Genomic DNA, 12,750 nt, shown 5'->3' on the forward strand with positions numbered 1-12,750 from the left:
AGATAAAACCAGAATAAATCATTGTATCACTGTATTGGAAACACAAAGAACAGATAGGAGGGGAGTTTTGACTTGAAACTGAAATCTGTTTTCAGGCTTCCCAAGGACAATGTGCCATGGAGAAGTTCAATGTATACATAAAGTCATCTGATCCAAATATGCTAATGATTTTTATTGGTCAAATCTTAAAAGTGAGGTTTATTTTTATGAGTATGCATTAATTAACCCAGCATGTACTATCTCGCAGGCTATCTTGCCAAGGACTTTCATTTAAACATGTTTATTGTGAAATGTTTGCATTCCCCACATTTGTGGCCCACACACAGATTATTTCATACTTTCCTTTGGAGCACTTTAGAAAAGTTAAAAGGAGTTATTGTTTTTGATTAATGCCATTTTAGGGCAGTTAAAAAAAAAAAGAGGGGGAGTTCTAAATCCTAGCTCTGCATAAATTCTTCAACATTTAAAAAAAAAAAAACTCCGCAAGTTTTGCATTGGACATAGAGATGTTGGGGGCTGCCTTGGGTTTATCTTAAGGTGGTCTCCTAAAACTGAACTTTATTAACTCGGTGTATGTATGAACTCACATGGAATAGCAATGGGCCGATGCGACGCAGATATCAATCACAAGGAGAAGCTAGGAGGGCAGAGCCGTGGCGTGGTGCTGCGCAGATGGGAGTTCTAAGGCCCTGCCTGTCATCTTTTGATTAAGAAAAGGAAATGATTTCACTAAAAAGATATTCCCTCTTGTGTTGTTTTGTTTTAACTGAGTTTGTACTTTCCACCGAACTGGACATATTTATTGAGACTCATAAGTTACTTCACGGTTACCAACATCACTGCAATCTCAACAAACTATTTTTTTTCTTGCCAATTATCTAAATATCATAACTATAAAATATCTTAAAACATTCTCCATACTGTAAACATCTTAGCTACAAAGCTTCGAGTGTAAACAGTGTGATGCATCAGAATGATTTTAAGCGATGTTATAAAAACTGCTCTTAAAAACTAAACAAAAAATGTAAAGCTTCCATCTGTTTTATGATTTTTCCACTGCCGAACGGCTGCTGTGCGCCAGTTCACTGAACCGTGGCTTGCTAAAGAGATTGCTGGGGTCACAGATTGAAAAAACAAAGAGCATGTCTTTAATGGTGGGATTTTTTTTTTTTTCTCTCTCTCTCTCTCTCTCCCTCTCAAGTCTTCCTGACATGGCTGGAACCGAATTAAGTGCACAGCGGCAGAAGAGAGGGATCAAGAAGCACACACAGATGCCTGTTGCAAGAGGAGCCCTCTGTCTGAGAGTCGCGCGTTTCCTAAAGGATGCCATTTGGGCGATTATTTCAGGTCCTTTGGTGATTGTATACCTGCAACCTCCCTACGCGCTGACTTCCGCACAGAATTTTCTTTTCGGCCCTCTCTGTACAAGTTAAAAATAGACAGTCAATTGCATGCTAAGAAAAAAAAAAGCATTCTGGATTATATTTTGTGTACACAGGCAGGTAAGAGACAGTGATTATTTAGAGACGGCCGAGGCTCCTCTGCTGGGAACCCTGGTCCACGGAGATGCCCAGGTACTTGAGCAGGTGAAAAGACTCCTCAAAGATACAAGAAGAAAAGTGCCCCTCACTGGGATGGTTTGGCTCTGATAGATTCAAAAAGGAAAGTGGGAAGGGGAGGTACTAAAAGGGACCGTGTTTCTAATCCAGTCCCTGCGCTCAGAGGATGCTGCATCCACAGGGAGGTGAGAGGACAGGGCTGGGCTAGGGTGGCCCCACTGTGAAGCCTGCCTGGCACATGCGCCCAGGACCCTCCTTAGACAACCAGTCACATCCATCCTCTTGTCCCCACTGAGGCCACTTTGGAGGAGTAACACCCAGCCTGGGTTTGGGCCTTGTGGGTGGACTCCCTGTCCTGTACCCCAGAGACAAAGCCATTTGGAGCTCCTCGGACTCCCCCAGAAAAGGTTCCGAGTGAGAGGGAGCCTCTGCAAGTCATTCCCCAAGGTGCGGCTTGACCAGTTTCCCTGTTCCTACTGCTCCCCTTTAGAGAGCAGACTCTCCTGGAGCTGGGTTGGGAGTGGACGGCAGCCTTCAGGAGCCGAGCAGGATTAGCCGGGTGTCCACCAGGCTTCCCTAGTTTGAAGAATGCCCACGGGACCTCCCCACATAGGGTCCACCTGGCTGAACCTTGTGGGACACACACAGATAGCTGGGAAAGAGGGAGAACATTTAGGGCTAGGGACACCCATGGAGTCCACCTGCTTCAAGAAGTAGCCTCTAAGTCCACGGGCAGCAACTACCCACCCACAGCTCTAGTGGCCTGCCTGGAACATGGCTACTGGCCTCACCATCTCCCTCTGCCATCTTTCCCCCATGCCACAGGGCTGTGGTGGACCCTCTTGTCACCCTATAATACATCGTCCTTGCAATGTCCCCCTCCCACAGCCATGAGGACAACATCCACTCCCAAGGGGACCTATCATGGGCCCTCCCAGATTAGGCAGGGCTGTGGATGGCACGCCCTGAGGCCAGAGGGCACTGATATGTCCCCACTCCACTCACCCCTCCTGTGTGCTCAGAATTCCCATCCACGACTCAAACCTCCCCTCCCCTAGCAGACCAGCAAGACGCCCCTCGGGTGGGGGCTCAGTGGCTGCCCCCAGCCCTATAAGCTATTCTGGGATAGATACCCCCTGCATTCGGGACCTCAAGGGCTCCACTCCAACCCCGGACTCCACCATATCTCCAATGTCCCAGTATCTCTTCGCCCCAAAGTGTACCCAGTCCCTGGGCTCTGAGGGCCCCCAGGCAGGCTGGCACGATTTCGTGCACATTCCAAATTTAAATCTGGGACGCTCTCCCCTTTTTTTCACTGCTCCAGAACATGGGGGAGGCATCTGCCTGGAAACAGCTGTCACCCAAAGGAGGAGGCGGCACATGCGGCTCTCCCGCAAGCAAGCAAGCATCACCATCAAAAGCCACACATCAGCCAGGGTTACTTAGCTACAGAACTGCACAGCCTAGGGGAGGGAGGGGTGCAGGAGCAGAGGGAGGGAGCCAGCCCAGGGGGTGGAGCAGCAACCTCGCCCCCCAGGTGCTGTGCTCTCGCCCGGGACATTGGTCAGCCGAACAAACCCCGGAGTGGTCACCGTGTGAGGTCACTTTGGCAGTGGGTAAACCGAGGCTCAAGGAGAAACTAACATGATCAAGATCCCACAACTACTAATTAATAATCCAACAACCATGACAATAAGCAATAAGAACTAACACTCGTGAGCTGGCTAACCATGCCTGGCTACTGGCCAGTCTCTCCTCGGTGTGGTCCAAGTTCAATCTCATAGCAACCCTGGGAAACATTGTTAGCCCTGCCCTCAAACAGATACAAGGAAACTGGAGCAAAGCAAGGTCAAGTCATTCGCCCAAGGTTAAATAACCAGGCAGTGAGAGCATTAGGATTCAATCCCAGACTGCCTGGCTCCTTTCTCTTAGCCACCATGCCACATGGTCTATCATCACCATCATCACCATCATCACCATCATCATCATCATCATCACCATCATCATCATCAATAGAGGAACATGGTTATCACCGAGTGAGCTTTTGCTGGGAGCCCAGCCCAGTGCTAAGTTCTTTATGTTTTATATGTTATTGTTTTAATTTCTAGCATCCACTTTATCCCCACTACACAGATATTAGGAAACAGAGGCTCCGAAAGGTTACACATACTTTCCTGAAGGTCAAACAGGAACATCAGAGCCTAGAGCAACCCCAAGCAGCCTCCTCTAACAGTTATGGCTCTGTCGCTTATGCAGGAAACGAGGAGATCTCCTCCTCTGGGGATGCTCCCTGGGCTGCTGGCCCTCGCGCTGGCCAGTGTCAGGGGTGGGCTCCCAGAGGAAGAACTGGGACCCACACTGCATGTTGTGCTCAGTAAAGCTCTGGGTGCTGTTGCTGCCAGCCCATGTGTACTTCTCGCTAAGGCTAATCTCGATGATAATGAGGGTTTATCCTAAGTCCTGCAAAGGGAGGGTGGCCAGGACAGGCCTGGCTAAAGGAGTGGCCAAGCCGAAATCTACAGTTCACACAGATGCAGACAGTGGCAGGAGCTACTGCAAACACTGACCATATTTAGGAGAAGTCAGGAGATTGGGGACAGCAGCCATTCGGCTCAGCAGCCTGAGTCTGCAGGCCAGGAGAGTGAGCAGCGCCAGTCCTGGCGTTGCTGGCCACACAGAGCCACTGGCAGGGCTGCTCTCAAGCTCTCCTCTGGGTGGCCCAAGTTGGAATAGTAGGAAAGAGGACAAACCAAGGGGCAAAGAATTACAAAGGAGCAAGAACCTGGCCACTGTTGAGGAGTCCTGAAGTCCCCAGGAATAGGCCTGGCAGAGATGCCTCGTGTCCCACAAAGCCACCAGCCGCCCTTCTCTGAGTTCAAACAGCTCGGTCACCGACGATATGAAAAAAAATGCTGGTGGGTCAGGCTGCACTTTCCTCGAACTAATCACTAATGAAGTTTGGGGTGAGCTATTTTGAAAGCAGCCCACACAGCCATAACCACAGGCCATCATCAGCTGCCTTCTTCAAATGCAATTTCATTCATAATTAAATATGAAGAAGCCACCACCCTAAAATAACACCAGGGGTCACAGCTGGACTCTCCAGCCTGGCCTCTACCGACCTTTCAAAGATGGTCTCCAAGGCTCCCTGGGGCATGCTCAGTCTCAGGTCCAGGCACACCTTATTCAGGCCTACCTGTCTGCCTTTGCCCATCCCGCCCTGCCTTCCGGGCAAGACTTCTCCCTCCTCCATTCCTCCATGTGCCAGCTGGGATTCAAAGATCTCCTGGAGCAATTTCTCTTAAGGAGACTTCCACTGCCCAAAGCTGAAGGGACCTTTACCAGACCCTGAATTTCCATAGCAATTGTTCACTCACACTCGCTGGCAAGGCCTGGCTACTGTCCCACCAAGCATCATTCCAGGTGTTCCATGCTTTCATTCATTCATTCATTCATTCACTCAGCAAAGGCTAACTGAGCACTTACTATGTACCGGGTACCAGAGAAACAACAGTGAAGGATCAGACACTGTCCCTGTCCTCCCGTGGTACAACTTCTAAAAGGCATCAGTGACAAATACACCAATAAATAGGCCATCCATCTTTCCAGCTAGACTTCAAGTTCATTGCCACCAGGCCTCACCCCACACACACAGTCTGTACTAAAAAGATGCATTGCATCCATCCGTGGCTCTGCCACCCCTGAACTGCATTCAGGAGAGATTTGTTCAGTGAGATGGTCAGCTTGGCCAGTGCCATGCTTTGATGGACTCTGTCCCACCCCGTGGCTGTAGGCAGCTTCTGGACAGCCCCATGTTGACCTGCTGGTGGAGGGAATGTGCGCAGGACCAAGAGAGCAAGCCCAAGCCTCAAATCCTGGTGGTTAGTGAGCTTCAGAAAGGTTCTGAGGACCAGGACCTGGGGACAGCTCCATTAGGATGATCCTGTCCAGACCCAAGGGCAGACCCAAGTGGCACTCACAGCTTCTCAACACATGCTGGCTGAGGGGAAATGGACAGACCTAGAGAGCAGGAGCCAAGAGGACAGGGAGGAGGTGCACCAGGCTCCGGGAAGGGGGCCAGCTGCTGGGGCAGCTCAGGTGACCAGATGCCTGCTCTCTAACTCTGCACCCGCTGGACACGTGCGTCATGCAAGGATGACTCTGGAGTAAGGAGGGGTGTGGCCAGGACCCTGAAGACCAGAAGGGGAGAGAAGACACACGGGTGGGCCGGGCAGCATCTACACCTACTAGAGTCACAACAGCGGCAGGAGCAGCCTGCATTGTTGGGATTTAAGATGTGACTGAGTCCCCTACTGCACGATTATTTGATGTCACTATAACCCTATTATTGGGCGATAAAACTAAACCTCCAGGAGGTCCAAGGACTTGCCCAGGGTCACACAGCTAATAGATGGCAGGGTCAGAACCAATAACCAGGTCCGGAGTCTAGCTCCGTCCCACCGGATGCAAAATCGTCCATGCTATGACCTCACCTGCTTCCTCTGTGACACTGTCACTCTCCCTGCCTCCCCCCCATCCTCAGCCTAATGAATGGAGATCTCTGGGGGTTGGGGAGTCCTTGGGCTTAGGCTTTTGGAATCTGATCATGAATAACAGCATCGCTGTGTTCCGAGCCACCGGGTAATGCTTCCTACAGTACTGTCAAGGTCCTTACCTCTTCATATATATCCCCGTAAAAGGGGACAGGCCAGAGTTCATAGGCCCGGTCCACAGATGAGAAGTCAGAGGTGCAGAGGGGAAATGTGTCTTCCCGGCCAAGGGCGGGGAAATGCAAGCCTTAATGTCAGGTCCTGATACGACATCCCATCCCTGGAGTTAGCCAAGACGCTGCTCTTCTGGGGGACTTATTGTCCTGGTCTGAGAAGCAGCAAGTTAGGACTCACCTCACACGTGGAAATTCGATTAGAATTCTAAATAAGAAAGTTAGATTTTAGGGGTGGGTAAGTTCATTAATTGACTTTCTGGGCATTTGGCTAATGAGCTTTGGTAGACATCTTTCTCCACCCACTTCCCCAGAGTTACACCGTTTGGGGGTCCAGTTTGGAAGTCATTATCATTATTCCAACCAGAAAGGGAAAAGGATGATGTGGGACCCCAAGCTCTCCCTCCCCATTGGCTGAGCTGCTTCCTGGATGGTCTGCCACCGCGTCCTTCTGAAGGGACCTCTCGTCTTACTGAAAGCTGTAGGTGTGTCCCCAACGTGTCCATCAATAATCAGCAAATTAGCAGCCTGCCTGTGCAGTCACTTCTATTTTCAACCTGAAGGGCGGTTTGGGGGTTTCTTTTAAATTTAACTATCCTCATTACAGATTCATCGCACACCAAAAGAAGTGATTTTTTAAAAAATCATCTTTGCAGAAAAGGAATATCAGCAAAAATAATCACTATTCCAGGCTCAACAATGAGTCCCTAATGAGGACAGCAGTCATCAGTTAAATAAACATATCATTAGGGTGAGAATCGATGTGTCAACACAGACACAGTCCACTAATTTGTGGGGTGGTTTGTCTGGGGTTCGTCTCAGTGGGGAACTGGCTGGAGGGTGGATGTTCCTCGGGCAGAGTCATGGCTCACCTTCCACAGGTGGGACTCAGGAGTGGGGGAGGTCAGGCCAGGTGGACACGGCTGGTGAGACAAGAAGCAGAAGGTTGATAGTGGGCCGCTGTCCTGGGACACAGAGACAGCACCAGGCAGGAAGATGAAGACCCTCCTGACCAGAGGCCCCAGAGCCATGTTGATCTAGAGGACAAACCCTGCTTGGTGTCCCATGTGGACACACGATCTCCACCCCAGCCTTCCCCCTGGCAGAAGCTCAAGGGACATTTCCTGCTCAGCACTTCAGTGTCCCCTTGTTTTCCACTTGTCCCATCAGCAGCTTCCACCTGGCCTGACCTCACCTACATCTCAACCCTACCTGGGAGTACAGGACCAGGTGGGGATCCAGGGGAATCCCCAGGCTTCTCTGTCTGGAATCCACAGTCCTCTGGGGCTGCGACCAGAGAGGAGGCTCGTAAGCAAGGCTCCTGGATCACAGAAGCAAGCTCTTTCTTAACAAATACTCTTCGAGTGCTTCTTACATATCAGGTATTGGACTAGATTCTAGGCTACAGGAAAAAGGAATCTGTACTTGGCCCTTTCCCTCATGGGATTTATGGAAAGGGGAAAATAGTGAGTAGAAAAATCATTCAGATAATGATAGCTTATGATCAGGCATTGTTAAGTAAGGAGGGTGAGAGACACCAAGCACTTGGGGGAGGCTGATTTTACAGAGGGAGGTCAAGCAAGGGTTTTCTCAGGAGGGGACATTGCAGCCAAAGTCTGAAAGAGGAGAACCAGCTGGGACATAAGGGTGGGGGGAAAGGACTGTCCTGGGAAGAAGGAAGAGGTCAAGTATGGGCAGTGTGGACGCCAGCGGAGGGTGTCCACATGCAGGCTCCCAGGGAGGCCCACCTCCAAGCAGGAGAGAGGGCTTGGCCTCTGGTACCCCGGGGCAGGGCAGAGAAGACCAGAGCCAGAGGACTTGCGGATTGGTGGAGGGAGGAGGAGAAAGACCCCAGAGACCTTCCACTGCCTCATGCAGATGGCAGCAGCAGGCAGAGGAAACATCATAAAGGACAACATGACCATTTTGGAGGGAAAGCCCTAGAGAAACATGGCAGACTCGTGGGACATTGAGTGACCTGTGGCACTCAGTGTGGCCACAGATTCATAGTGAAAAGAAGCCAAGGGTGTTGAGGAGGGACACATGAAGTGATTGAACGTCCAGGTAGGTGGAGAGCCACAGGAAGACAAGGTGCCAGGGAAAGGAAAGAAGCAGAAGGTTCCACAGTGAGGACACCAATGATCCAACAGCAGGGCCATCACAGAAAGTGAATTGCAAGTAAAGGCAGAGGTGGCTGGAACATGTGATGGGTAGAGAGAAGATGTCAAGAGGCCATGCAGGTGTCAGTCACTCCCAAGCCTGGGTGAAGCTATGGGCTGGGTGGCCAAGGTCAAGTCAAAGACAAGTTACTGGAGGTGAGAAGGTCAAGGAGTGGAGTTCAGCCTGTTGGATGCATGACCTTGACACGCTGGGTCAATGATGTCAGAAACTCCAAGTGAAACAAGGATTCCCCAATTCAGGGTCAGGAATGACTTCCTCACACAGATACCCTCCGCAAACGTTGCAAAGAACTGTGGTGGGAAATAAGCACTATCCATAATGGGGGACACTAACAAGAGCACGGATAAGAAAGATCTAAGATTCTTCGTGGTATTCGGGAATTATCCAATAAGAAGTGATGATCCCTCGTGAAGACAAACAAAACTGTGGCTTACTGGTGTCAGTGATCTTGGTCCTCATCTTCCCAGTTCATTTCTGGAAATGGAAATGCAGGAGGGACGGGACCCTCCAGCCCTAACTCCTGACGTGCAATGATGCAAATAGAGGAGTGTGGCTGTGTTTTGAGAATCAAGGGGCCTAACTTTGCCGTGCCTCAAGCAAGGGTTTCATGGACCCACAAGCAGAGAACCCTCAGGGCTGGGAAATGGCTTTACTGCAATAACTGGAAGTCACCTGGTCACTTGCTTCCATCCTTTTCTAATCCTGAGAGAGCCCAAGCCTGCAGTGGCCACATCTTCAGAGAAGGTGAGGGTCGATGAAGCCAGTTCACCAGCGGTGTTTCATAGACAGGATCTCAGAGTCCAAATGTCAGAGTGCAAGAGCTTTGGAGTTTAACTCCTGGAAACAGGAACACGGGCCCAGAATTGCAATGTGACTTTTCTAAATCTCTTTGGTGGCAAAGCAAGGTTTTGAACCAGGCCTCCTCCCATTTCCCAGCTCCAAAGTCATGGTCTTCTGAGTCCCTCCAATTCCCCACATCCAAGCCCAGAAAACTGAAAAGTCAAGATAGATGAAAAACTAAACGGGCCCCTAAGCAGGCTATGCTCACAAACAACAGCATGCAAGAAACTGACCACTCAAGAGAGGGTTTCTGCTCCATTTCTGCAATTTTTCATCCAAGCTGCGTAAACCACCAAATTCATCGTAATATAATACTATTGGCCATAAATCTATGTAAGATCAGATTTAGAACAATTAATATTCAGCCTGTGAGCAACCAGAACCTCCTATCATTCTGATAAATAAAGTATGCAATATGGTACTCAGTATTTACCTAACTTAGTAGATGGGTACTGGTGGTGGTGGTAGAAGTAATCGAAGTAAAAGAACCAAAGCAGTATTTATGGAATGCTTACTGTATACCAGGAATAATGGAAAGTACTTTCAAATACAGCATCTGATTTAAGTCATGAGATTATAAAACATCACCCAAAACGTATTATATTATAAAATTTTAGTCTATTCTGCTCAATCAATACTTTTTGAAAATCAAGTAGTGCAGTTCAATAACGCCCGAATCAATTTTGATTTCTCTTCAGAAATTTGGTAGAGAAAGCATCTCCCCCAAGTATAGACCCAATAAGTTACGTTATGCCCCCAGAGCAAAATATCCTGTCACCGTAATAAATCTCCATTAAAAAATGTGTGTTTTAATGGAAATATTGACATGGCCCTAAGAAACTTATAGCAGCACCAAAGGGATGCAGGTGGGAGAGTAGAACCGATAAACATGTGTCTGTACCATCCCTGGGCTTCCAAAGTTCTCCAAAACATAACTCCAACAAGTGCTTATATGAGCCATGAGTTAGATGCTCCCTTAAATGTAACCTAATCATAACTTTTATGGATGTTTCTTCTGTTAGCTGGTCCCACTCACTATACAAAACAGAACTCCGTTGACTCAGTCTCTACACAGATATTCAGTCGAACAGGCTTGAAATAGATTCCTTCCCACCTCCCGTTCCCCAGCCCCCCACCTCCAAAATTCCAGCTAAGCCTATTTTTACTCAAAGGGCAAAGTTGGCCTCGGATTATGTGGGTTCCCTGTGCAAAGGATATGCTTTCAGCAAGCAGGGCCACATTCCTACCAAGCAAAAATATTCCCCGTAAGCTGATTGCCCCGGTCCTTTCGGGCTTTTCTCAATAAGGCTCTGTTCTACTTGCTTGCAGTTGTGTGGCCCATGTTCTCAGATGTGGCTTAGGACAGGTGTTGGTCTACTGAGAGGCCCGAGAGGGACCCTGAGCCAGCCCTTCTGACTGCTAAGGTACCTCTCACGTAAAGCCACTGGCCTTCTTGATACGCGGACCTCACAAAAGCCAGCCCTGGAATAAGATCCATTTTCCTAAGGTCCAAAAGAGCTCCCCTTGCCTAAGTGCTTCCCTCTCTCCAATTCTCATTTCTCTCTCCCATAATGCTCACTAATTCTACTGTTGCAAGGGGCAGGGAAAAGAGTGAAGAGGTGAGAGAGAGAGAGAGAGAGAGAGAAATCGAGAACAGCAAAATTAAAGCGGTCACCGTTTCCAAGGACCTCTTGATGGACCCTAATTTTCAAAGGTCACCACTAGATCCAGAGCACAACAAATACCTGGAGATGGTGACTTCAAGGGCGGGAGCGGTGAGAAAAACCCCAAAGAAAAAAATCTCTTTTCACGTCTATGAACATGCAATGATTTTTCCAGAGAAAGGCATGCTCGCATCCTCTAGCACATACTGGGTCAAGCAGATCTCCCTCCGATGGGATGGAATCACCAGATCAGACCTTTATTTCTGAAGCACACATGTGGTACAAATAACTATTTGCATTACAAAACGATTCCAACGGAACTTGGGTGATTAGTTAAGGCTACGTGGACAGCCAGAATAATGCATCACTATTTATTGAATAAGCGATCATTAAGAGCCAAGTCCTCCCCTCTGGCCATTGTAGAGAACTCCCATCGAGTTCTGAGTGCAGATCAAGGGCAGCACAGAGCCCAGAGAATAGGTTACACAAAGATCCTTCCTACCAACACATGGGTGTATTTGGTGCCTGGTTGGAGGCTGCAGAGGTTTTGCTGTGATAGGGACATGAGCACCACACAGAAGTTAAAATCGCCCTCTGGCAGCCGTGGCCCTGCTAGGCTCTCCCAAAGTCTCAGATTGTTTCTCAATGAGCGTCTGGAGATTCAGAAAGCATTTCCCTGCTGACTTCTTCAGGCCTTGTGGTCACTGCAGCTGGGCAGTGACTGTCCACGCCTGCTGGGGAGTTCCCTAGAGCCGAGCACACAGGATGCCACCTAATTGCTTGCCGCTCAGCTAATATTTGAGTGACGAACCTCTTGCTCATTAGGCACAGAGGGTTTTTACTTTGCACCAGGCACTGTGCTAGGCACGTTGCAGGCATTATTAGTTCGTATCATCCTCTCTAGCCCCACAAAACAGTGTTCTCCCTCAATGGAGAGAAGAGGAAATGGCACAGAAAAGTCTGACCAGGGCTGGGGGTGTAGCTCAGTGGTAGACTGTCCTTCTGGCATGTAAAAGTCCCTGGGTTCCACCCCAACACTGCAGAAAAAAAAAAAAATCTGGTCCATCCATCCGTGCTAAAAATAAAGGATCAAGGAGCCCAGGCCAATTCTGCTCACTCATACTACTGACCAGTCGTCCAAGTTCATTGTTGAAGCCTTCATGATAGTGAAAACCTGCCCTCTGTCCTTAAAAGTCGTATGACTGCTAATTCCACCATCAGAGGACAAAGCTTTGGCCAAAGGATAAAAATTCCACAGCTCATGCCACAGGGGGTGACAGAGATGGAGACCAAGGGTCTAGGGGTTCCAAGGGTGTGGTCTGAAGATAACTAAAAATAAACTTGCCTCACCTAGGGGGAATTTAGTTGCAAACGCAAAGAAACCCAAACCCAAACTGAAATCTCAAAAGCTGCCCCCAAACAAAGGGTGAATGGCCACTTCGTGCAGGTCTTTTCTAGAACTTCCAGACAAAGCCTGCTGAGGGGGGCGGGGGGGGGGAGCAATTACGGCATGCAAATGTCATGTGATTTTTGTCACTGATCTTTTAACATGCAGAGCCGGGTTCATGTGTCTCCAATTCAAAATCTAAAATTGAAGTCTTATGTGGAGATAATTGTAAGTGAAAATCAAATGCAGGCCTGGAAAACACCCCACTTTGCTCATAAAATAACTGCTCACTGAGAAGAGCCCGGATTCCCAGAGGAAGTAGAGATGGGACGAACCACACCGGCCAGGGCAGGGTTCAGCTGTGGCAACCGGCCTCAGTCATTCGCAGTTGGGTGT

The sequence above is a fragment of the Callospermophilus lateralis genome, chromosome 18 (genome assembly GCF_048772815.1).
Source record: "Callospermophilus lateralis isolate mCalLat2 chromosome 18, mCalLat2.hap1, whole genome shotgun sequence".
Classification (NCBI taxonomy): domain Eukaryota; kingdom Metazoa; phylum Chordata; class Mammalia; order Rodentia; family Sciuridae; genus Callospermophilus; species Callospermophilus lateralis.